Source organism: Rhea americana, unplaced genomic scaffold, assembly GCF_003343005.1.
Source record: "Rhea americana isolate MKP2758 unplaced genomic scaffold, rheAme1 scaffold_43, whole genome shotgun sequence".
In the NCBI taxonomy this organism is placed as follows: domain Eukaryota; kingdom Metazoa; phylum Chordata; class Aves; order Rheiformes; family Rheidae; genus Rhea; species Rhea americana.
In genome coordinates this window covers 4,879,016-4,904,591 of record NW_028186568.1, presented here as the reverse complement: position 1 = coordinate 4,904,591, position 25,576 = coordinate 4,879,016, and the positions used below count along the sequence as shown (strand labels likewise).

The 25,576-nt window shown below is 38.1% G+C and overlaps 1 long non-coding RNA gene across 1 annotated transcript in view; it reads right to left on the bottom strand.

The window, feature by feature from the left end:
* The window catches only part of LOC146589912 (uncharacterized), an 80,498-nt gene that overhangs the window by 15,614 nt on the left and 39,308 nt on the right, over nt 1–25,576 (bottom strand). Inside the window, exon 4 of the long non-coding RNA XR_014897091.1 lies at nt 1,990–2,095. This is a non-coding gene — a long non-coding RNA (uncharacterized LOC146589912). The remainder of the gene's footprint in view (nt 1–1,989; nt 2,096–25,576) is intronic.

The following is a 25,576-nucleotide window of genomic DNA, read 5'->3' as shown; positions in this document are numbered from 1 at the left end:
CTTCCTGTTCATAAAACATTCAGGCACACATCYGTATGAGCTGAGGCAGAAGAAAATATGATCTTTTTTAATATAGAAGTGTTACGTATAAAATATAAATATAGAGTATAAATATATACATTAATTAACTGTTTTCTGTATACGTAAATTAAAGAATAGAAAAAGGAATATAAACATATAGTTCTGTCCCATTTCCTAATGCTATAGGATTTTACTATAATCTGCAGTCCTCTGATATTTTGCTCTGAAACTTTTGAAAAGCAGGTTTTTACCTTCAAGGTATAAATAACTACAGAGGAATGGAGATAGATACTTTAAAAAAATCTTCAGAGAGTTGAAACTCTTCAAACTAGAATGTGTCTCTGATGAGAAAGCAACTTTTGTTTGTTTTATGGCTTTATCCTGAAAGAGATCAGAAAGTTGCTGAGGATTGTGAAGTATGTATATTTAAGGTTATTCCATTTGATTTAGCATTTGACAGGGTGTATAGAAATTTTAAATCCCTCTGCATATTTTGAACTTCTAAAGCCTTCYAAAGTCTTTTCTCTTTGAGTTGTAGTTGCTCAGTTTACATTAAAAAGTTCAACAGATTCAATAATGCGGAATAATACTTTGTTTTTCATATCACAATATGACTAAGAACTAGTCCAAACCTGAAAAACATAGAAATAGTTTACAGTAAAATACAAGTTGATGATGACCTTCCTGTTCTATAGTTTTTTGGAGCCTAGTACAAAGCTCATTCAAATCAAATGAAATATTTAATTTATTTTTAAAAATAATACCTAAAGATCTTATTACCTAAGTATTATCAGTATTTTAAGGKTTTTTTTTTTCAAAGTTGTTATATATAATAGCATCTCTGGAACCAAAATCACTGATTAGAACACAGCACCCACTGGAGATTCAAATCTGGATCAGAACTTCATGACCTAGATCAGGAAGTCATTTTGCTCTGTTTGCCACCGTTGTTTCATTCCTTGGTTTTGCTGTTTTTTTTTTTTTTTTTTTTTTTTTTTTTTTTTTTTTTTTACTTTCTTGTTTTGTTTTTGTGAAGGTACTTACAAAACGTATTTTTCAAGGAAAGGATTCTGCTGATACTAGACCATTAGGAATATTACTGATTTTTCACATCGGGCACCGGTCAGTTATCAGAATAAGGTTTCAAGCCATCACAGACTCCAGCTGGACTCAAATGAATGACCACAAGGCAATGTTTTTGTGTTAAAAGAATAGTTCCTCCCTGTTCTGTTCACATTTAGTTCTAAATCATGTATACCTCTTCCAGAAAGTGATCCCTAATTCAAAATTTGTCTCTTTTTTGCATTCTGAAAGCTTGACATTTCCCAAGGGAGGGGAAGAGGAGTTGCTGGGATTGTGTTGACTTTGATATGCAATCTAGACCACTTTTTTAGTTAGTACCCTTTAAAGTAGGAAGCCATGGGTTGTGTCAAGGTCTRAAATCAATGTACTCAAGCAATTCTGAGATATTGCAGCAGATATTTGTGGAAGACCAACTAGAAGATTAACATATCCTGAAACACTGGAGAAACAAATAGCAACTGGCACCTTTATGAATCCTCTTTATGTCAGGTCCTGACCATCAGTACTTGTACTCTACTGTGTGCATGACACCCTGGACTTTCTCATGCTTACTGCTTTGCTTTTTATGTGTAGTAGTAGTCTATTATTCCAGTAAGTTCATACAAAAACAACAACAGTAGCAGCAAAGGAAGCAGAGCTGTAAGAAGTGTCTCTACAGGAGTTTAGAAAGCAGTCATYCAAAAATGTTAGAGGCAAAGATATGAACTCTGGAAGTCTAAATGTGACAAAGGTTTAGCAATTACACTATCTTGCCCACATTTTTCATATTATATTTTGTTTATTTCATCTGCAGGATAAAAAAAGAGATGGAAGTAACAGGTTGTGGAAAAATAGATGTTGCATGGCCAAGTGCTCCTGACCYACTCGATACGGCATTTGACTTACCACCTGATCAGTCTTGTTGAGCCATGGCCTGTTCCAATGGACAGACACCCTCGGTAGGGCTCCATGCACTGCGGTGTCATCACGTCATTCTGATTTTTTYGTGTGCCTTCAGGAAGATATATATTGAACGGGGAAAAGGAAGGGAATTAAAGAAGATCAATGGTAGTTCCATTAGTTTTATATTGTTTTTCTCAAAACTGGATGCAGATTTGAGCACAGCTGTTACTCCTTCTGTACCTTAATTGTGAACCAAAAAAGTAAGGGTTATCTGATTTACTGCCATTCTTTCTCTTACTGTCTTTTATWTCTCAAACTCTTTGAGATGGGGAGACACACTCTACTGTTTCTGTAGAGTGGCTGGCCCAGATGAGGCTTACAGTTGTGCTAAAAGTGGAAATAGCATCACCAGTGCACATACTGACTAGAACTATACACAGGACAGRGTAGTATATTTTAATTTTACTCCCTGACCTTCCCTAATAAAATTTACTCTCAATATTTTATTCTCATACTGCTAGCGGGGAAAGGAATGCAACATTCTGTCTTTCCATGAGAGATTTCAGCAATTTGATGTACCTATATTAATAGCATAATTGCCTCCATAAACATTGACAGCTCTTTTACAACCTTTCTCCTGTGAATTATTTTGTGTTGATTCAAGCTATGAAAAATGAAACTTCATCATTTTTCACTTCTGTTAGAGAAAACTTAGAGAGGTATTTCAAGAAATGTCAAGGAGTAAAAGTTCCTTAAAGGCTACAGCTGTTTGATTCTTTGCCCTGTAAGAGTCTCACGCCTGAGCAGTAGACTGGGGAGCAAAGATGCTTTTGTATTGGATAAAAAAAAAAAAAAAAAAAAAAAAAAAAAAAAAAAAAAAAAAAAAAAAAAAAAAAAAAAAAAAAAAAAAAAGAAAACACCTTTTCTAGTCAAGAATAATTAATGCTATTTAAAATATCTAGTTTTTCCTTTGGCCTGTGCATTGAAAGCACTGTGAAGAAATGATAATTATATGACCAGCTGAATCCACAATACAATGTGCAATATCACATTTATGAGTAATATCATATTCACAGTACAGAGGTGTTGATTCTCAGTTGTGTTTTTTGATAGTAAGGCTTCCAAGACTTCTAAAATTAACTTCAATTTTTATTTTACTGTTAAGAGTCAGGCAGCCACATGYGTCAGACAGTCTTGGCCAGAACTGTTCTTCAGGTCAATCAGCAAAGTGCCTGAATAGTTCAAAAGGTGATATGCAGTGTTTCTTGTCTTCAGAATAGATTATCTAGTAAAAATTGAGAATCACAGAGGGTTTCCATATATCACTATAGGAATTCTGCCTGTGGTAAATAGAGCTGTTTATCATAAAATCTTTCTCTTAAAGATTGCTTTTCTCTTAATAATACTTTCCTATTTACTGTTTGGACTAGATGCTACTCCTTTCAACCAACCTGCTTTCCACAGGAATGTTATGAATTTTATCAGAGTCAGCAAAGTGTCTTTTCTAAGCCTGGCCAGTAGGGACTGGAGTGACAGAAAAGCAAAACAAATGTGACAGCTGAAATAAAAAGCCTGTTTCAAATTTTCACTGATCTTTGTGTCCTAATGATGTTGTCTGAAGCTGGGCTGCTTTTCAGGTGTTATGGAGTCATCCTCTCAGACAGTCATCCTCAGGACTGTCCTGGCTTAGCCCTACAGCAGGGTAAATTTGGGATTCTTTTATACTTGCTGACTGGATCTGGGCATCACAGAGTCCCAGCCTCTCTCTGGGGCACCTTCAGTAATTGCAGGTGAGGCCTTCTCCTAAGCAGGAATCCAGCAGTAAAATAAAGAGGCAAGTTAGTGCCTGCAGTGGTAGCGGTTTTATTTGGGTATTGCAGGTACAAGAAACCCATTTTCAGACTCCAAAAGCCTAGGGCTCAACACCTTATAAATTCAGGTCAGCCCTTCCTCAGGGAGGGGAGCCACTCCTCAGATACTTTTCCAACTCCACAGCTTTTCTACTTCTCTTTTTGACACTTCCAGCTCCTCTCTTCSTGCGAGTGAGGTGGGGGTGAGCATCCCAGGGCAGGGATCCCTATTGCCTCCTGACCTAGACACCTCCTTTCTTTCCTGTGTCAAGGTAGCAACACCTCCTGTCTAAGCTTAGCTCTTTCCTCYGCTGTGAGGCTGCACATCCTAACGGGATGGAGAAGTAGTTTCTACAAAAGAAATATTCATCACACACAGGCATTTTTTGTATTTTTGGTTCAAGTGGACTAAAGCCAACCCTAGTAGACTCATTGCTTTTCTTCTCTGTATTCTTTCTAAAAAATAAAATGAGATATTCTCTGGTATATGTCCACATCAATCTGAAACTGCTTTTCTGATCTCTTTGCTTTGGAGGAGATAGTTGTTTGAAGGATCAGACAATAACTTGCTGGGACATGCCRGCTTAAGAACAGGTGCTCTTCAGAAAAGCATGGCTTGGGACAGTAGGGTCAACAGGTTGAAGCCCATGGATTGAGGCCGTTATTGTCTCGGGTCTACTGTGTTGAGACTCAAACCATTTGAAGTGTAAAATATTGATCCCGGCTCAATTTCATTTTCTCTCAGATTTTGAGAGATTTATTTGATCTCTCACTTCCTTTTTCACTTATTTCTTTAAATGTCAAAAGTAACGGAATGAATTGAGCCAGGATTGTCTTCAGTTATTCTTTTTCCTCCTCTTGTTCTAATTCTTTGAAATATCTCCAGTTTATAGAAAATAGGAAAATAGTGAAAAAAAGATGAAAGTTGTATAGTTTTGTCACAGTGTAAATTTAAGAGAACTGGAAATGCTGAATCACTGAAGTTTGAAGGAGATAGAAAAGAAAATGAAAGAGCAAAAGTAACCAAACAATATATATTCTTAACATATTTAATGGCAAAAATGAAAAAAAATAGTAAAAGACCTAAAAAGATTAYTTTCTAAAATTGATTTTCTCATCCTAAAACTACTATATTTGGAACAATAGAAACAATGTCTCTCCTTTTTTCCCCATTTATGCCAAGTCCCAGAATTACTGTTTAGTCTGCTTTAAGAAAAACCCTGTGCCCATTTAATCTTTTACCTAACAATAGATGGCATTTGACATATTTTGCACCTGATACTTGCATTAGAACAAAATACCTCTCTTTAGCATTAAACAAATATAATTGACATTTGTGCAGGATGGGAAACCTTCCCGGCATCCACTAGGAAAGTTCTACCATATGGGGCCTTCAGCAGCTCAGCTTGCATAAGGGGCGAGGGTTTGTGGGCATACCTTTGAACATTTCAGAAGAGCTCTGTAGACAAAACTGCTTTATATAAATAAGGGGATTCAAGGCAGAACAGAGAAGTTTTTCTGTAGTAATACTTAGATAGTTCACAAAACCTGAAATTTTCTTTAAGCAGCAAAATTAAAAATCTTGCTAAACAGTTGTGTGAATTCAGATTACAGTGATACCAGCAACTGTAGGAAACTAAAATTCAGTCCTCAGTCAGTGTCAGCTTGGGGCAAACAAATATAGTGGAGCAGAAGGCTGCTGTGGTTTATGTACACTCTCTATCTCCCTGTCACAAGACATTTCAGAATGGATCTACATGTTTTTTTAGTGATACAAAAGTGTGTACCTTTAAAATTATAGACAGAAGTAGCTACCTGAATGTTGAATCATTAGGAAGAGAGAGCAAAACAGCAGAATATTTCATAAAATATCAAAACCTTTTTTCTTCTTAGGTCACACATGCCTTGCCTAAAGCAACATTCATATAAAAATTAGGCTACTGTAAGATTTATTGGCTACCTGTATATTTTGAATTTAATTTTCTGTCATCACATTTACAGAAAGAATAATAGTTGTGCATGTTTGAGTAGTCTTAATTAAAAAGAATCTGCTCAAATTCTAGCATGGTTCACTTCAATATATGCTGCCTTTCCCGGGGCTGTGGAAAGTGATTAGAGGTTCTTGGCTGAATATATCAGAGTATATGCACAGCCTTCCTCCCTAAGCAGGAAACCCAATATTCCCCTTTTGTACATTAGCCTCAGTACATTACAACAGAATATCTTAACTTGGGGCATTTCATGGGGCAAAGCCGCATGATACTCACAGAGGTAAATTAGTTATTGATATTGTATGGCTGGCTGCTAGCCAGAATGCTTCACACTGCCCCAAACTCAATTGCAAGGATGTTCTTTGCTCAAAGCAGCTAAGACAATGAGCAGGTAGAGTGCAGAGAAAGATTCACAGGATATAAGATTCATTATGCTTGCTGAATCAGTTAAAAGAATTGGTTAAAATTTTATTTTTTTTTTTTTTTTTTTTTTTTTTTGAAAAAGAATTCTACTTTATTTAAGATTGTGAATTTAGGAATACCGAGCTCCACTAAGCTGTGAAAGTATACAAAGATAATTGCCTATGCATCATATAACATTAGGATTTGGCTTGTTTTATATAGGTGTTGAGTCTAAATCTCAGGTGTGTTACAAAGTTTCTTGACCAGGTCAAGAAAATATTAAACTTGAGGTAGTGCAGAAGCAGGTAAATAAAAAGGGATATGGTATTGAGGACTAGTACAAGTGCAGCTCTTATACCTACCTGCAAATTTCTAAATAAACTTCAGCTCTTAAGTAATGTTTTTAACTTCAGAGAAAGACTGGGCCTTTGGAAAGGTCTGGTGAGGCTCAGCCCCCCAAAATTGGGAAGTTTTAAGTAGGAGATAATATAGAAGTGGCAAGGAGCAGTAGACAAAGGCAGATGGTGGATGAATACTCATGGGTCTAACACAACACCAAGAGGAAAATAGATGCGAGAGCATTCAGTTACCAGTTCCAGCCATGTATGGTGAAGCTTACTTAGGTCCAGTTTGGAAGAAGATAACAAGGAGTCTGAACCTGGCAAAAGCTCAGAACAATCAATAGTCAGGAAATTCAGCAAAAGTATTTCAAAGAGTAACCTGGACCACAGAGAGACTGAAGTAACCTATTGAGAACAAATGGGAAGCACTAAAACATACCATACTTTGGCTACATAACTGAATAGTGAAAAGTCAGAAGATGCTTAGGATTAATGTGTATGCAAAGTTTGTCTGAGGATAGAACAAAGCCTTGATCTGCAATTTTRTACAAACCACTGAAGTGGTCATTTCTTAGAGGAAAATTGATTAAAAATGCTAAATCTTCTAGGATAAATTCCTCTCAGTTATACAGGAATAGTGACACTGCCTCTAAAACTATGAAGTCAACCTAACACTCAGAAAGAGAATTATGAGAACATTTTTCAGAGAATCCTCACATCAAAGCACAAGAGGTTTTTCTTTACATGGGAATAATTCATAGTTGCTGAAATAAGTTTATTTCCTTATCTTACAAGTACTGGCATATTAGCACTGCCACACAAAAGCAAAGCTCTCAGTGTTGTTGCTGCTGACATCAGAGAGCTGGAATGTGTCTGCAGCAGATCTACTGCAAAGAATTACCATTCATTCCTTGAAAGTAGACGAGGTGTGAGAAAATACTACACTTCTAATGAGACCACTTCTGTCTTTGTTAAATATACTGTTTATGTTAAAGATGTTTTACGAGCATTTAAAGTCAAACCAGAAAGTGAATTCACCTGACATGAGAAAGCACAGCTGGGAGAAAGACTTCCTTCTCAGCAGTTTTTTTCCCCCTCAATATTTTCACTCTGGAAATTTTAAATACATTCACTTATTTGTCTTAGTCCAATTTTCTCTTCTAAAGTTTATTTTAAAAACCTTGGCTCATTACCTCTGTTTTGAATAAATACTGAGGAGCTAATAGATAGCTAGTGACATGTAGTCCTAAACACCTCTCCAGTTCTGAAGACATGAGTAAGAGTCATATCTAGCCCCACTTCACACTTCCCTGACACCACTTATCAATAGCAAAACATTGGGAAAAACTTCAGTATCAGATGTCACAACATCCCTTCTTCACTGAAGAGTTTAATCTGCATTGTTCAGAAGGGAGAATGCAACAAAGTCTGGCTGAATAATGTATCAATGCTTAGAAGACAAGACAGCACAGGACAGAGAATTAGATAATGGCCATCTAGCAAAACCTGTGAGCTAATTCACAGGCTAGGGATTGCTAAAACCATCTTGCTGGAGAGGCAGCAGCTCCTGAATGCATTCAGGGTTTCACACGTGCACAGCTGGGGTTGAGGACTGTGTTTCTCTATAGCGTCTGTCATTCCTACTCGGTCCTCCTGCATCAACGTCGCTATCCAAAACAGTAATTTTCCTTCCTTTTCAAAAAATTTTTTTAAAGCTATGGCTAGAGCCTTGGGTACTCAGACACAAAATTCATGTGTAGTAGTTGTTTACGAATTTTATGCTGATCTGTACTCATCAAAACACCTTTCCCAGAAATTAAACTAGCAGCAGTATCTACATAATATATCCGTAAGCCCTGATCTTAAACTCACCATGATGAGACTGCAAATACATTAATTGTCCAGTACTACCTTTTCATGGAAGCTTATAACTAACAGCTGAGAGATCGTAACTTCCTTCTTCTCCACTCTTTCAACTGAAAAGTGAAATAAGTCATTTAAAAACACCAGGAGGTCAAGCAATCCTCTTTGATTTGCTCTCAGAAATGTCGGGATGATGGTAAATTGGTGTGAGAAGAGCCTCTTAGCTAACAATCTGACTGCCCCCAGTATACGCCATAGAAAACCATCATCTTCAGTGGTTTTATCTAAGTGTTGGAAAGAGAAGATACAGCCAAGGTAGTCTGAGAAGCTCCCAGATCCCTAGGACACTTATAGGTACAGCTGTAAGTTGCTAAGCAGCTGAGCTAAAACTGTAAGAAAGAAACAGTCTCTCTAATGACTTTTTGGTTATAAATCTAAAGAGTAATTCTGCTCTTTCTACATCCATATGGTTTCAGTATCACAAAGAGATAGATTCTTAATCCACAGTCCACTAGGAAGACACTGTGTTCCTGGATCTTTTCTGAATGAATACCAGGAAGCTGTGGGCTCAGTGCTGTGATGATAGGACTGTGTAGAACTACTCGTGAGAAAACATGCATGCGATGTCTCCCTCAACAACTGAAAGATCATCTTCAGATTACTCAAAAGTATTCCTTAATATCTGAGTTGAACTAGGGAGCCAGTGTGACTTTAGGGTCCAAAGACTAGGAATGAGGTCGTGGACATATTGACACTAGAGATCATATTGTTTTTTCCTCTTTCAGACCATTCTGAAGATTGCATACAACATTTTAATATAGAAAACCAAAGCTATGCAAAATGTTTACAATGAAACCAAAAACATATTACAAATCTGGAATACAGCATGAGGTTGGTCAATGCTTGCATGCCTTTTGTGCAAACTCTTTTGAGAGAGGTTAGCCCAATGTATGGTTTTCAGCTGGAATTATGGGAAGCAGAATGCTTGGCTGAGTTTCACTTTGCATGCTCTTGAGTTCATTTCAGTCTGAGAATTATGCAAAATTGGGAGCATGAAAATTCATATGGATCAATACTGGGAAAATGTACTCAAGAACTGTTTCCATGATTCCTTAGAGCTTTAGGGCTAGCATTTGGTGTTGTTTAGTGCATGGAAGCTGTTTGTGATTTTCATGACTAAGGCCTTCAAGAAAAGGCCTTACTTTGATGAATTGCTGCAGATCTCTTTTAGATAACTTACTTAATTTTTATTATTTCTTCCATCAAAGAGAAGATTTTGGTTAAACTTTGGCCTGAGCAGGCATAGCCGATTTCTCGGAAATCTAAGGTTAAGATTTGTATTATTTGAATCAAGGTGCAAACTATTTTTCAGTGCCTTTCGGAAAGACCAAGAAATGAAAAGTAAAAATGAAACTCAAGGTATCTAGCCATTTTAGGGTTAGTTATGAAGAAAACATTAAGTGTTAGACAGCCCAGGGAAAGAAAAAATGAACGGATAATCGTATAGAACTCTGCATGATCATTGCAGTAAAGACTTTGTGAGGGGGAAGACAAAGAAGAGCAATATACAGAATTTTGCCAGTCTGTAAAGAAATGGCAAAGATTTGAAATCATTTGTGGTTACCTGACTCGAATAGAAAAGATATGACAGCAGGTTTCTCAAAGGCATGGAGTATTGCAAGTGGAATAGAAAGAACACATCCCATAAAAATAAATGCTAAATGAAACTGAAAGGGCTATGTATTTTGGATGTAAAAAGGGACGTTCAGTGTTACCTCAGAAGCTCCCCTTTCTGTACACAGCTACATGTTCTGATATCAGTAAGGTAGCATCCAAAGTAGCACAGCAGTGCAGGAATGTTGAATTGGTACCACTGACTATGTAAGCTTTTTCATTCAGTCTATTGCTGGCCTCAGTACTGTGGTAATCCAGTGAAATTTCTGTCCCTTAAAAGTGCCAGAGGGTATGATTTCTCATTGAATAAAAACACATTAACAGAACCAAACACTGCTCACAGAGGAACTCTTTCTGAGAAGAGCAGTGGAATCAGGACTAGTTTGTTAATAACTCCCTCAACTTTTTTTATTGACTTGGAGGTTCATCTGCTAATGGAAATGAAGACGAGGAAAGAAAAGACCATTCCTCAGCAGGAGAGAACAGGAGTTGTTTATCCCTATGTAGATGGCCAGGCAGAAGGAACAGAGGAGGAACAAATCCCACCAGAGCCATCAAGCTCACATCCAACATTGAATAGTTTCTGTTGGCAACAAGTCTCAGCTGCCTAAAGCAGAAATATCAGAAAGGCACAGTGGGCAGAGGTACAACAATTATGAGTAATTTGCCTTAATCCAAACAGTTAAAGAGCTCCTTAAGCACTGAAATAAAAAAGCTTTTATTCCTCTTAGAATTACTTGCCAGTCTTGAGAATTGTATTGCTGAGTGTTCTTGTTTATCCATTGAACCTGCTTTTGAATCTTACTCAGTCTTCCACATAGCTGGGCAGTCTGATCATACACTTAGCGAGGGAAAACCATTTCCCTTTCATAAACTTTGCATTTTCTGCCTCCTAATTTTAGTGAATGTCCCCTCGTTCTTTTGCAAGATGAAACTTAACCTCTACATGTACTTTACTTGCTATATGAGTACTTATTATCATTTTCCTCTTTGTTCTAAGGTATACAGCCCCAAGCATTTCATACAGCCATGGCTCCATATCCCTAAGGTTTCTGAAGTAGTTCTGCAGTATTCTTTTCAATGCTGTACTACTCTAGTCTATTAGAGGACATCTCCATTAAGAGAATGATATTGTTATATTTATGCCTTTTAAGGGAACAAAATATTGTAGTTGTGAACAAGATAGTTTCCTGTCTAGGTTTTTACTTGAAATCCATAGCAACCAACGAAGGACTTGAAGGATTCTAATCTTGCAAAACTCTGATTAAATCATGCTGAGAAATCTATGCTTTTCCTATTTAGAAACTTCACATCAACCTTAATGTTTAGTTCTTCACACAAAAAAGTAGTGGAGCAAGAGAATAGATAACTTATTTCTTCTGCTTACCTTCTATCACAGTGGAGGAAGCTGCTACTATTACACATATGCAGGAGCTTTGGAGATGAAAGCGATGATAAATCAAAGTCCTAACATTAAGTTCATATAGATGTAATTTACAATAACTTTCCCTCTCCTCAAGCGGCTTTCGCTGAGGTTACTTGTAACAAGAATGGGTTTTCTTGAAGTAGGAGGACAACATTTTTAGAAGATTTGACTTTTACACCCACTGCCTTAGTGTATCCGTTCGGAATGGCAGTAACTCTAAGAGGACACGTTTTGAAACTGTATCTCAGGTTCCTTTTATACTGCAGTGAGCATAGGCAATGTGGGAAATAATTTGATTATTGCCTTTAAGAAAAGAAATATGGTCAATATTCCATAGCTATAAGACAAAGTTCCTGCCAGCTGAAATTTGCATGTATTTTAACTGAACTGATGAATCAATAAATGAGGAATCTAGGGACAGTATGAGAGGACAATGTTTGTGCAGATTCATGGCTCTGGTTAAATATCTTGAGAAACTGAGATACTTCGGGCTTGAAGCCATTCTTAAGTTTCCTACTCAAATGGTAATAATAAAAAAGTGTCTTTTTAATTAAAGGTATCTATTGTAAATGTTACCTAACAGCAGGGCTGCTCTTTTTATCAGGAAGTGTGCTGGAGTTCAGATAACGTTTATCTCTGCTGAAGTGGCCACCCTGTTGGATAGCAGCAGCCCTGTATGTTTGCGTGACTCACAGAGCATCTTCTTCAACACACAATCCCTGTTCTTTCCACTACATCCTTACAGCAGAAAAGCTTCAGCTTTCTGGTGAAACAGCATATCAAAACTGTAACAAAATTTACAGTCTAGCTGCAACAGCCCATATCCTACAACTACAAGCTTACCAGACAGCTCTGTTTACACTTATTCCTAAAGCAGCAGTAGGAACTATGCATCTCAGCTGCCTGGCTTTTACTACAACCTTTTTCATCTATATCAATATCCGGAATGGAGAGCTCCTGAAAGAGTATCAGTCAAAAACAGATAAAAAGTGATTGATTCTGAGCAAAAACACTGTCTAGTTTGCTAGTTAGATTTACAGTCCTCAGTACCAGCCAGCAAGGACTTGCAGGCACTGCAGAATACAAGAGAGGTTTTTCAGGGCATAATGGGGGAAAGTGGGCCCATATGCCTAGTAAAGAAGCCAGTGTAATAGAGAAATTCCTTGACTACTCTGAATTCTAGTCTGATTTCATCCAGGCTCTGTTTCAGCATAGAAGTCTGTGAAAGTACCAGTTCCTTAGAAACAAGAACAAGCTTTGATGATATTGGTTGTTTTGTAATCTTTGTAGGAGTTAACTTTTGGCAGGGCACATAATTTGATTTATACTTCTTATATTTTATCTTATATTTCAAGTTTAAAAAGAAGTAATTGCAAAACAAACCAAAACAAACAAAAAAAAAATCCAAAAATGTTCATTGATCACTGAAGGTGATCAAAAAAAAAGAAAAAAGAAAAAAGGAATATAAAATTATCTCTTGTGATGGCTGATCAGAATTTCCCCGAGTGGTCTGCTACAGTACCCTTTCATATCTGCATTTTTCTTTGTAGCATGGAGGAAGCAGAATGGAATATGTAATCTCCAYCAAATCTTCATAACACATTAGGTTACAGAGAATTATGTATTCTTTCTTTTTTCTTCAGCATCAGAATTCAGCATACAAATGACTGGATTTCTGACCAAAAACATCAGTTCCTGTGATATCTCTTTCTCAAAAGGGATCACTCTGAGCATATTTCTACGTATCAGGTAAAACTGAGCTATGTTATAGCAATGAAAAAGTTCACTTCGAAGACTAATGTTCTTCTGAAATTCACAGTAATTTCCATAAAGAAATTTAGTGCCACAGTATTTATCAAACCAGCTGTCATATCAGAGGAGCTCTGAGAGGACAGAAGGCTTAGGCGTTTCAGGGTTACAAAGGGCTGGCAGAACTAAAGTGAATCATAGACTGAGGGGCCAAGTATTTTTAAGACATGTCAGCACATAACTGATGAACAGTTAATCCTTCAGTAACGGGTTAACMTGTTGCCCTTCTTCTAACCATGAGAAATGTTCCTGTGAGGAGTTCTCTCACTTGTCACTTGGACTGTCAACCTGCTCTAATGAGTTCGCTTCAAAGCCCAAGCTAGTGTACATACTGAAGTGCTAAATCAGTTATTTTTCCTTCTCTGCTGCAGACCTTTTATTCTCAAATCATTCTTTTCTTATCACCTCCCTCTCTCAAATACTTTCCCAGAGCCAGATGACTAGTGGGAAAATTCTGCATGGGGAAAACTACTGATGGATGAGGGAGGGGAAAAAAGTCAGGCTTGAAATAAAATTAAAGGCATCTTGTAGTTTAATGTTTTTGACTCAGAGCTCTCTTAGAGTTCAGAGTATCTATTTGGCACTGTTGAAATTTTTTGTCCATCCATAACACCGTTGAGGTGGTTGTGTGCTGTTTTATCTTCAGTTTAACCATCCAGAAAATATAACTTGAAACAGTGGTTAAAGTATTCATTTGAGAGGCAGGAAACTGAGAAGGGAAGTATAGACCATACCTTCTAAAGATTTTACTTGACTCTGGAATGAATAGGATGTTTTTAGGAACTGGGATGTTGTGAGAGTTTAAAAAATTTTTTGAAAAGGGGGAATAGGGAATAAACTGACCACTTCTTCTAAAAACGGCAATTTTCTCTGAATTCCTTGGAGAATCACTGCTGTGCTGCAAACAACGTAGAGCTAACTAGAGTCACCAAAACAACACTGGGCAAAGCAGGCAGGCATTGTACAGCTCCGTTGATGGAAACTTAGCTCTCCTTTTTCCTTTTAAATGATAGATTTAAAGGCTGGAAAAGTTCTTGCTACGATGTCTTCTATTACGGACTTCAGGACAGGCAGTGCAGCATGTTGGACTACCTTCTAATTGTGCAGTCATCTTCGAAGGGGACGTGGTACACAGCTGTATGTGCCTACACTGCAGATATGTGCAAGTAGAAGAAGACCTAGAAATGAAAAGAGCCATCCTTCTCAAGTAAAAGTTAAACTGTGTCCTGTCTTTAGCRTGGAAGGCAGGACTGATGTTAAGCTTACAGATATTCCTTGGCAACATATTCTCATAACCTGGCAAGATCTACTCTGTCTTTCATCCCTGAGTGGTACATAATTAAGTCCTAAGAAGCTTTCTGTGTGACCAAGTTTTTCTGACAATACCAGTCTTTTCTGTCCCATGCAGATTGTAATGATTCTTAGCATCWTTTTTTCATAAGAGATTCTGTTTCCTAAATCTATATATTTTTGGCCAAAAATTCTTCTCCCTCTGCTGTTCTCTTTGCCAACTATCTGCTTGGATCCCAACCTCCAGCTGAGAGATGGAGGCATTTCAGGGATGGGCAGAATAMTTCTTTTATAAATAGTATTTGTAAGTTGCTCTGGTATTGCAGATACTACAGAAATGTAAGATATCATTACCATTAAACTGTCATTCAGCAGCATCCTGTCTTCATTCTTTCTCTTGGAAATAAGATGGAAATAATCTTAATCATAAAAATTGGCTGATAACCTCTACTGTAACAGCTGGTATCCTGATTTGCTTAATAGGAGTGGCCTTTTACATGCAGTTTGACAAATGAAAATGACACTGAGCAGTATTAATATTTCTTAACATGTATTTTAGATATCTTTTGCTAAAAGAYTTTCAAAGTCTCTGCTTCATGTCTTCCTGGTCATCTAGAGCTCATAAACATGTTGAAACCTTGTTAAAACTTGTAAATGTGGACTGCATGGAAAGAGGGCTTGACTGAACTTATGGAGAAGTCATTATTTTGCCAATTGGTGTTTTCTGAAAGGAATGAAGGAGAACGTAATGGTTTGGGTAAGTACAGGACAAGCCACAGTTATGCATAAGCATACAAGTCACAGTTACCCAGATCCTCCAGAAGGTCTGTAAGAACAGGAATGAGGACACAATGTAACAGAAACTGCTAAAGATATCTGTTTCTTTCATTAAAAAAAAAAGTTCAATGCATCCATGATTAACAAGGTTCCTTTTGGATAAGGTAGCTATAGAATGCCGGAACGGTGTGCGTGTGTGCGTGTGTGCATGTGTGTGGCGTGTGTGGCATGTGTGTGCGTGTGTGTGTGTGTGTKTTTTCAMGGCCTTCTTGCAGGAATGTAAAAGACAGACTTCTTATGGTAAGAAGCACAACAAATGAGATACTAATTTCCAGAGAGAATTTCCCTGTCTAGGCAAAATTTGAGTAGARAGTGGGGAGCAGAGAAGGAGGGAAGATTTCAATTTAGGACTTGATTGATCACAGTTCACCTGTTTTTATCCCAAAGAAGAACTGTCTATACAATTCAGCTGTTGCTGTATGGGATCTGTTATGAATCCAGACTTGGCTAGTAAAATCACTGCAATAAAAACATGTCTTTGATGTCCAGCCCAGTACAAAAAACCCCAAAGTATGCTGTTACCAAGGTGAATGGGTGAATGGTTTGGGTTAACATCTGAGCAGTTACAAATGTCACAAGCTTGGACAGTTTCAAAAAAACAATTGAAATTTCCACTGAAGCCAGGTCTCTGGTTTAAATTTAAAAGAAATGAAAATATCTAATATATTTTATGGAGCTGTCAGGCATGAAATTGCATCTTTGGGAGTCTGAAAAACACTGAGAAATTAATGCAAATACCTTAGGTAATGAGATACAAATCAAAGAGATAGCAAATGATATATGATGAATTATCGTAAATGCCAGGCTGCACAGTAAAAACAATGTATGTCTGAATATAGTTTGTGGCACGATGATGACATTGACCATCTTCTGATGAATACCTACTAAGAGAGCAAGATCTTCTGACAGGCTTTCTTCTGATAGGGTGTGTGTGATACTAGAGAGGGTAGTCACAGACTTTAATCTATATAAAAATGTCTCTAAAGTATGACTTGCTATGGGAGAAACACCTTCTCTAACCTTTCCTAGGAGAAATTATGAATTGTTACTCTCAACTTTTCCTGCTTATGGAGGAAAGAAAAGCTTGGTTGGGTGGAGATGTCTCCTGTGCCATTTAGAAACCCAGTGTATGTTTTGTCTGCACAGCTTGTTCCCTGGAAGAAGAATGCATGAGATGAGAGGGAAGCTGAACCCTGTGCATTCAGGAAAAAACAAAACAAAACAAAAAACCYCCACTAATTTCAACTACTAATCACTGCTCCATTCTATAGCTGTTATTCTCCCTAACTGATGGGGAATTGAAGCACACTACTGAACAATGTTGCTGTAAGTTTCCATCAAAACTATACCCYAGGGACCACACAATTGCAAGGCATAAATTAATACATCCTCAATATATTCTTCTGCATGAGGACCTTTCTTTGCAAAATCTTCAGGATCAGTAGCGTTTCCTCATAGTAGTTTCCACCTCCTGGAACTTCACAAGCAGACCCTAAAGGAGTATCCTGCACTTTTGCCCCATGAGGCTAGCACAACTCAATGGTCTATATATGTTTTAGACATAAATTAATCTGTTCCGTGCATCAATGCCCRAAGGACAAAAGAAGACCAGGCTAGCAATTCAAGGAAAGTTCTGTTAAAGCAAAGCTGTGCTTAAAGAGTTCAGTGAAGCTGAGGGAACTCTTTTCTTGGAAAATACTTGTTTTCATAAAATGTCAGTGACAGTAGAARAAAGCCATATGTGAGCTGTGTGACCAGTTGGATAACAATATTTCCAGCTAGGAAGACAAAGTCAACTGGAATGTTGTATGGTGTTAGTGGGAACAATATGGGGAAACCTCAAGCTCATATTCCTTCATGAGGATTTAATTTTGTTGGCTTTCTGCTATCCTGAAAACTAGCATACATCATTGCAACTTGCAGAAGCTAAAAGAAGACTATAACAAACCAGAACAGATGAGAGGAATAGGCAGCTTTGGAGCAGCATATGAGCCAGAATTTGACAAAGACAAGACAGTAAAGTGAAAGTTTTGTGGATTTAGGCAAATTAAAACATAACCAAGTTTTCATCATTACGGTTCTTTGTCCCCCTCTGGTGACTGAACAGTTGCAGAGGTTTATGAAACTAATATAGCTTTTAGACYAAGAAAGAAATAATTGTGAAGGKTTTTTTGTTTGTTTGTTTTGCTCTTTTGTTATRTCAGTTTTGTTTTYTATCCAGGCAGTTGCAACTGCACKGGAACTATTGTTCAGTTTCTTCATTGCTAGAAAATCATATAGCAGTCTCATATTTCATGAGCAACACCTGATGAACCTAGTCCTAGACTATTTCTGTTTGTATGTGAAATGACTTCTATGCCTAATGGTGCTCAGTGGAGGCAGAATCCTTATCCTATGGCTAAAAGATTTGCTTTATTCTGGAGTTAGGGTGCAGTAGATGTAGACATTTCATAGTAATGGAGCAGATTTTCTCGACAGACATGCTCATGTTCTTTTGTTTGTGGGGAGCAGAGTGGCACATCACTTTGTGCCTACCAATGTTAAGGCTCGGAAAGGAGATTCCTTTTGCTAAAAACTCAGTTATTATTAGCTTTTTATTAAAAGCTTAGAATAGAAAACAGGTGTGTTACTTCATGGAAGTACAGATCTGTCCATCAATCTGTTAAGGATATCTGAAAAAGCATTAATAGGGGAAGACTAGAGTACTATATCGGGCCGAAGTCACCAAAGGTGTTCTTCATATACAGTTATCAGAACGTTATTGGTCATTGTGATGCATTTGGTCACCTGGGGGTCCTAAAAATTTCAGGGAGATGGACAAGACTCCCCAAAAGAAGTACAGTAAGTGGAGAGCTGCCTAAAATAGACAGTAAGAAATGCTGAGGACATGAATGAAGCTGCAGGTCTTCTTTCTCCTCCCTGTCAGAGATAAGTGCCCACATTTGCTTAGAATTCGTAGCTATGCTTTTTCTCCTGAAAATGAAAGCCTGGACCATCCTCTCTCGGGCAGAGTAGGTAATGGTGGTACCACTCTTCTCTCATCAGTATCACCATCTGCTCAGAGCACTTGCTTGTCTTTGAGAAAGCACAGGTCYTGTTTCTTCCTTTGTTTGGTTTGAACCCAGATCTTTTACTGTCTCAATTATTATTGGGCATTGTTATAAGAGCCTTACCTTCACTCTGCTGCCAGAAACTGTTTCGTGTTCTTTAAAATATGTAAATATTCACTGAGCCAGACCAAGAGCAAGTTACCAGCATCATAACCTAGTAGTTAGAAAACATATCTGAGATGTCAGGCAGGGAAGTTAAGGCCTTGTGCCAAAAGACGTGTGTGCAAAGCAGAGCAACTTCCAGAGGAGGTACCAATACCACCGGGATGGATTAGGTTGCYGGCTGATCTGATGTTTAAATTGCCCCTTGCACAAAAGGAAATTTGAGACTTCAACACCTTACATGACCATTCTTACAGCTAGTGTGTAGAAGGACATCATTTCCTCTTAGATGATATCTGATATGAGCATACATATGCCCAAACTCAGTTCTCATATAGGCCCTGTGGCAGGGTAACTGAAGGAAGGCTATAGATGTAAATCTTGTTTGGCAGGAATAGGAAATGTGCTATTCAACCTCCAGTCCTCAGGATAAATGCAGTTCTACTGGYATGTGATAAGAAAAAAATACAGGCACAGGGGCACTGTGTTGTCCTTGAGAATTTTGCTATGTCCAGAGTGAGGAAAGATTTTTTTCTTTCTTGGTGGAAATATGCTTTGGGCATATGCAATTATGCACCTGTTTATCTTATGAATCTAACCCAAAAAACAGCACAGAGACGTTCTAGCTGGCATTGACCAATGTCAGCTGTCAGTAGCTGACTTTCCACCAGCAGGTGCTATACTAGCCAGCATATATTATTGTCTGGATCTTAAATAGTAACTACAGATACTGCTTGGAAGTCTTCTCAACTTGCTTGTTCATGTTTAAACTGAATTGCCACAATGGTGTATAATTACACTGTTTTACTGACCATGTCTTCACTTTATTAATATTTATGCAGATTTCTTCCCTCAAATAGTCTGTCTCTGCATCTGCATGGCTCAGTGTAAATATTCTATGGGGCTCTGTTAGAGTGTGATCTTCCTTCAGTATTTTGGGTACTCTGGTCCCATGCAAAATCCAAGGAAGTTAGTGTGAATCCATGAATGATTTCAATGGACTTTGGAAAATATTTGTTTTATTGAAAATGCATCCTTTACCTAGTGTCATCAGCCCTAGGTTAAGGGTTGCGTTTTGAAAAATATATCAAATTTTCTAGTAGAGTTAGAATTAATTTTTACATATTACCCCAGTGTTACTGAAGCTACTGCCTACACCACCAGCAATATGTATGTCCTGAGTGCAGTGCAGTTGGATTAGCTGAGAAATGGACAATCCAAACACTTAAAAGCCATGCCTGAAGCTGAAGCATTTTTTCAGAAAATGCTTGTGGGTCATAACTTGCGTCCAACAGTCCATGCCTTTAGAGCCTTTTTTATGTTCACTAATTCACTGACTCAGGAGAAAGCTATAGTAGTGAAGACTGCTTGATCATCACTCRTATATCAAGGGACATACTATTCCTTTTATTAATCTTCTCATTGAGCCTAATAGGAGGTAGAATTATCTGTATAGGCCTAAAGTGGTTCTGCAGGTCCCTCTGTTTGTCTGTATTTGGCAACTGTAGCTTCTGGAAAGACTGGAATCTCCCAAACCCTTATTTTAAAGCAAATGTTAAGAAAAGAGAGAAGCAATAACAATCCTTATTTTTAATGACTGAAGTCAGGAAGATCTTTCAGATGTTCAGTTTTTAACTGGTCAGGAAGGGTTAAATCTTCAGGAATGTTGCAATGATATATCTTTGCACACACTGTGTGACAGCTTTGCCTTTTATTTATGGTAATTGGGAAGTAATGGCATTCTGTCAGGTCACCTGTAAAACATCTGGCTTCAGTTTTGGTAAAGTAGTGCATCAAAGGAATTATAATTTATTTGACTATGTTTGGCACAGGTCAGAAAACATTTGGCTGTCAATACACCAGGCAGATTTATGGATATGCGTGGAGAGAAAGAAAGAATTGAACAGATTGCAGAGAAATAATCAAGRACAATGCCCTTTTCCTTTGAAGGATGTATTGGAATTTCATTTTTGTTCAAATCAGTTATCGGTGACAGATGTAGAATGCATCTGGTTTTGGTGGCACAATGCAGAGTAATAYGAATGGTGATAGAGATAAGACAGGTGACCTTCAATCACCAGAGGGAATCTCTCTGTTCTGACCACCATCCCTACAATAGATAAGTCAAAGATGCTGCATTTTGGTGTAACACACCAGACTTAATGACTGAACCTGAAGATATTACCTGGTCAAAACACTTTCTGAGCACAGTGCTAATTCACCTTAACTTACCCTACTTTCGGACAATAATTAACTCTTTTTTGTAATGAGCATCACAACCTGTACTTTTCCTACTTCCTGACATTTTCTTTCCTCCAGCTGCTTCTTATTGCAATATTTAAGAGTAAATTTTACGTAAGAACACTTYTATATTGAAGTGTGTTTATCCCAAATGAAAGTTATCTGTTCTTCACATTCAGATAGTTGACATTTACTTTCACGGGAAATACACACAGCTGCCTTTTTTTTKTTTYCCTTTTCCTTTTCCCTTGTATGCTCAGGRCCAAACTACACTGCATTTTGAGCAATATCTTTACACTGACATACATATCTCTGCTATGGACTGATTATGATGCTGTTATTTGCATGGCCAAATTGTATTTCTAATCTTTTTCCTCATCACTACAGGCTGTGTTTAGGGTGTTTGCAAGCGGGAAGATATTAAGAGGAAGTTATTTAAGGTCAGAGCTTGGTAGAATTGATTAATTTTCTCCCAAGTATAAGTTTTAGAAGGTATTTCACTTACTGTATCTACATCTATAGACTCACAAATATAAAGAAACAAAGATTTTTTTGAATTTAGGAGCTGCTGAGTGAAATGGTATGATCTGTGTTGTACAGGAAAGCAAGAAAGATGGCTATTTTGATCTTTTCTTGCCTTAGAAATYCATTTACCAGTGTGAATGTCCAGTAAATGGTGGGTAAGGCAGAGCTGTGTGGGCAAGGCTGAAGTTTTCTTCTCAAGAATGAGAGACTGGAGTTTGGTTGAAGCCAATTTGCTTCAGCCATGGGAAGGAGGGGGGAAGAACCAAGCTGGGATGGAGGGCACTGGAGGGCTGAGCTAAGTATTCTTCCTGCCAGTAGTAAGGCTGGCAACCAACACCTCCCATCTCCTCAGAGAGGCCATCTTTGCATGTGAAATGGCTGMAGGAATAACCATCTTGGCTCTCTGGGCATCTGTGCATGGCAAGGTGGACAGCAATCCATGGATCCAGGCTGCCCCAGACACCAGAGTTTGCATTCACCTATGGATGACTGTGGAGATGGACTTCGAGGAGTAGAAAAGATTAGATATGGTAAGAAAGAARACACAGAACATACCCATGCAGACAGATGTAGAGAGACAGAGGCTCGTGATGTCTATTAGCAGGRCTCCCTAGTGTGAATGCAGTTGTTGCTACACAGCTCCTAGTTCAGAGACAGCTTGTATCTGAGCAGATGTGTAGGAGGATTGAAGTACAGCTGGACATTTTGCTCCCTTTGTAAGTGGGATCATCCTGAAAAATGCAGATCTATCAACAGCTCTTGCAGTCATGAAACGGGAGACATGAAGTTTTCATCCTAAAACCCAGAAAATAGCTCTAATAGATTAGAGGTCCTTCAGCCTCTCCATCATATATGGTGTGGGGGGGGGGAGGAGGAGGGAAAGGTGAGGAGGGCTGAATTTAAAGCACAGCCTAGGCTAACTTGTGGTTTATTAGATTTTTTTTCTGGTACCAGTGTTTTGGTACCATCTGAAGGCAGACAAAATTCAGCAGCTGAGGCAAGGTTGTCCTTACAACATTTTTATTTGTGCCAATTGAAGCTCTAGGCTTCTGCTGAGATTCAAACACAATAGAGGAGGGTRTAAAATTTGGAATAGAATTTGATACTTGATAGTGACTGTTTATCAYATTTCTTCAAACTTCACTGATAAACTTGGTCCCTGAAGACAAAATTTGTTCAACTTAAAGCTACCAATTTTGTTTGAACCTTATGTTTAGTTTGTCCAACTTGCAACAGGATAAAGTAGACAAAAGTTTGTAGAGATCTGACTAAAAGTTAAAAGTGGGCAAACCTGTGAACTGAAAACAGGGGATATTGCAAGACTATTTGAATTGTTAGTTTGCTCAATAAAGAGATCCCAAGGAGTCTTTCATTTAATAGTTATTTGCATGTTTTCATTCAGGTGCAAAGCAGTGGACAGAGATCCCTCCTTGTACCTTTAGAAGGCACCTACGACACAGACAGATGGGAAAAAAAAAAAAAAAGCATAGCTAAAGAAAAACTCAGGAAGTTCCATCAACAAGTATATTGAATAGGTTGGGGTGACAATCTTCTGCACCTACAGCTTCAGAGAAATTGCTCTATGGCTGTAGAGGTTCAAAGATGAACAGCTTTGTTTTTTTCCACAATAAAAGCATAGGACATGGAACAAGTCCTATGCAAAGCAGAAGTGACACTAAGAATATTTCATGGAGGCCAAAACCACAACTTTACAACCTGCAAAGAGCATAAGACTTCCTAAACACCCTGGCTAGAAATAACTGTAACTGGAAACATAAGCTGACGAACAGGTTTTTTGCATTAAACCCTAAGCTATTTGAAAGAGGGTGGTATGGTAGCTAAAGCAAGAAAAATTCCCCTAAGGGAGAACACTGAGGAAAGTAAAGACAATGCTACAATTATTTGAAATAAGAGGAACTAATAGAATTCTATAGTGGAATTCTTTTCTGCTTTAGGAATCTGCTTTAGGCAGAGGGTGATGGAAAGGACCATGGTTAGAGGGGAAGAGGTGGCAGCAGGGTGGGAGGGGTGAAGAAAAGAGGGAAGAATCTGAACACCTGAACKCTTTAATAGGAAACTGTGCCAGAAGGTACTTTTTCTCTGATTTTAACTCTGTCTTAGTCCATCTTGCAACAGATTTGTGTGCTGCCTGCTAATATATTGGTTATTGCGTATATTATGTTTCTGGGGTGTAAGAAAAGAAYCTAATACACTTTGTGTTTGCAACAGGTCTTGCACCCTCCCACCTCTCAGCCCTTTTCCCTGGAATAGAATAGGCCAGATAACCCTGAATTTGTCTTGCAGCCAGACTTCATAGGATCATAAGACAATTCAGATTGGAAAGGACCTCCAGAGGGCTCTTGTCTAACCTCCTGCTCAAAGTAAGGTCAGCTCTGARGTCAAACTGGGTTGCTCAGGGCTTGATCTGGCAGGTCTTGAAAATCGCCAAGGRTGGAGACTGCACAGCTTCTCCGTACAACCATCTCCACTGCCTGACTGTGCTTGCGATGTAAAAGTTCTTCCTTATATCCAGTCTGAGTCTCTCATTTCAGCTCATGTCTGTTGTCTTTCATCCTTCCTGTGCACACTGCTGAGGTTGGCTCTGTCTTCTTGAAGACCCTCTTGAAGGTACTGGGGGAGATGTTGCAAGGTCCCCTGGATGCTGCCTCTTCTCCATGCAGAACAAGGTCAACTCCTTCTGCCTCTCCCCTTAGAAACAGTTTTCCTTTAACTTTGGGGCTCAGAAGCCTAGGCCTCTACCATCCCAGCTAGAGATAATATCAGAAATATCATAATCTCACTATGTTTTAGCTCCAAAAAGTTGATTACTATTATTTGTACTGCATATACTTTCTTTACCTTCTTCATCAGAGTGTGACTTTGCTGATATGGGCACATAAGGAAAGCACTGCGGGAGAGTCAGAGATTTTGTCTGGTTTAACATCCAAAAATTTAGTTGCTTCTCCAGGATTTCACAGTGCTGAAATAGACAACCTAGAAAAATGAATTTATCTCTGAAACTTCTGCTACTTCCGTATTTTACTCCTTGGCATCTCAGTACCTCTACACTTGATTAAAACCAGCTCTGCAAAAGGGGAATATAGAATTTAGCTAATTTTAGGAAAAGTAATTTTAAGGTGTTGTTTGTGTAGYGTACTGTTTTATGTGTGTGTGTGTATTATCCAAAACAGCTGAGTGTCCATCACTGGTGATCCTGAGAGGTAAAAGGAACTCAGCCAGAACTAACCTTAACTATTCACTCTATTAGCAGATTATTAGMGAGAAACCATATCTTTATTTTGAGGCTTTTGGCACCTATAGAAACTTTCAAAGCCACTTGATCATCACATTTATCACTTCTTTGAACATTATTTTAAATTAAAAGCAGAAAACTTCTGTTAGATTTTACCAGGCATGTAATTTGCCAACAAAACCTGTAGTGCAAAAGATTACATACCAAGCCTCAGGATATAGAAAGATATATACAAGTGCTTACTGTAGGTTGAACACCACTTCAGTTAAGCACAAGAGTGCTAAAGAAAATAAGTCATACGTAAAAACCCCTATCGAAAACTTCATGCACTGAAAAACTTTAAAGAAATCCTGAAAGGCAGAAACAGAAACCAAAGGTTGAATTTTGCAAAAGACTCGTCGTAAAAGGGAGACCTAAAGACTCACACACATTTTAAAGCCTAGCTCCTAGGCCAAAACTCATATCTGATATAAATAAGAAGAAAATTCCAGCTAAAAGCAATAGGAACTACAAAATGAAATGGACAGTGAGCCAGGTCCTGTCAGGCATTCAAAACATTTACGGAAAAAAATCTCTGTTTGTAACAAAGGTACTTTAGCTTGGCCAAAATGCTTAATCTTTCCTGCCTACCATCTGTGRCACAAGGACAGAACATAAGGCAAGGACAGAACCTGGTCAGGATCTGTAAAGTTATTCACTGCTTTGAAACCTATCTCACTTATAAATTTGAATAAAAGTTGCTGGCAAGCAAGCTGGAAAAAATATGTCCTGAGCTGATAAATAGCTAAATACAGAGCCTATCTCAGTCTGCACAGATGAACTGATTCCAGTCATTCTTATGAAAGCAAATAGGAAAACAATGTTTTTGTACCATTA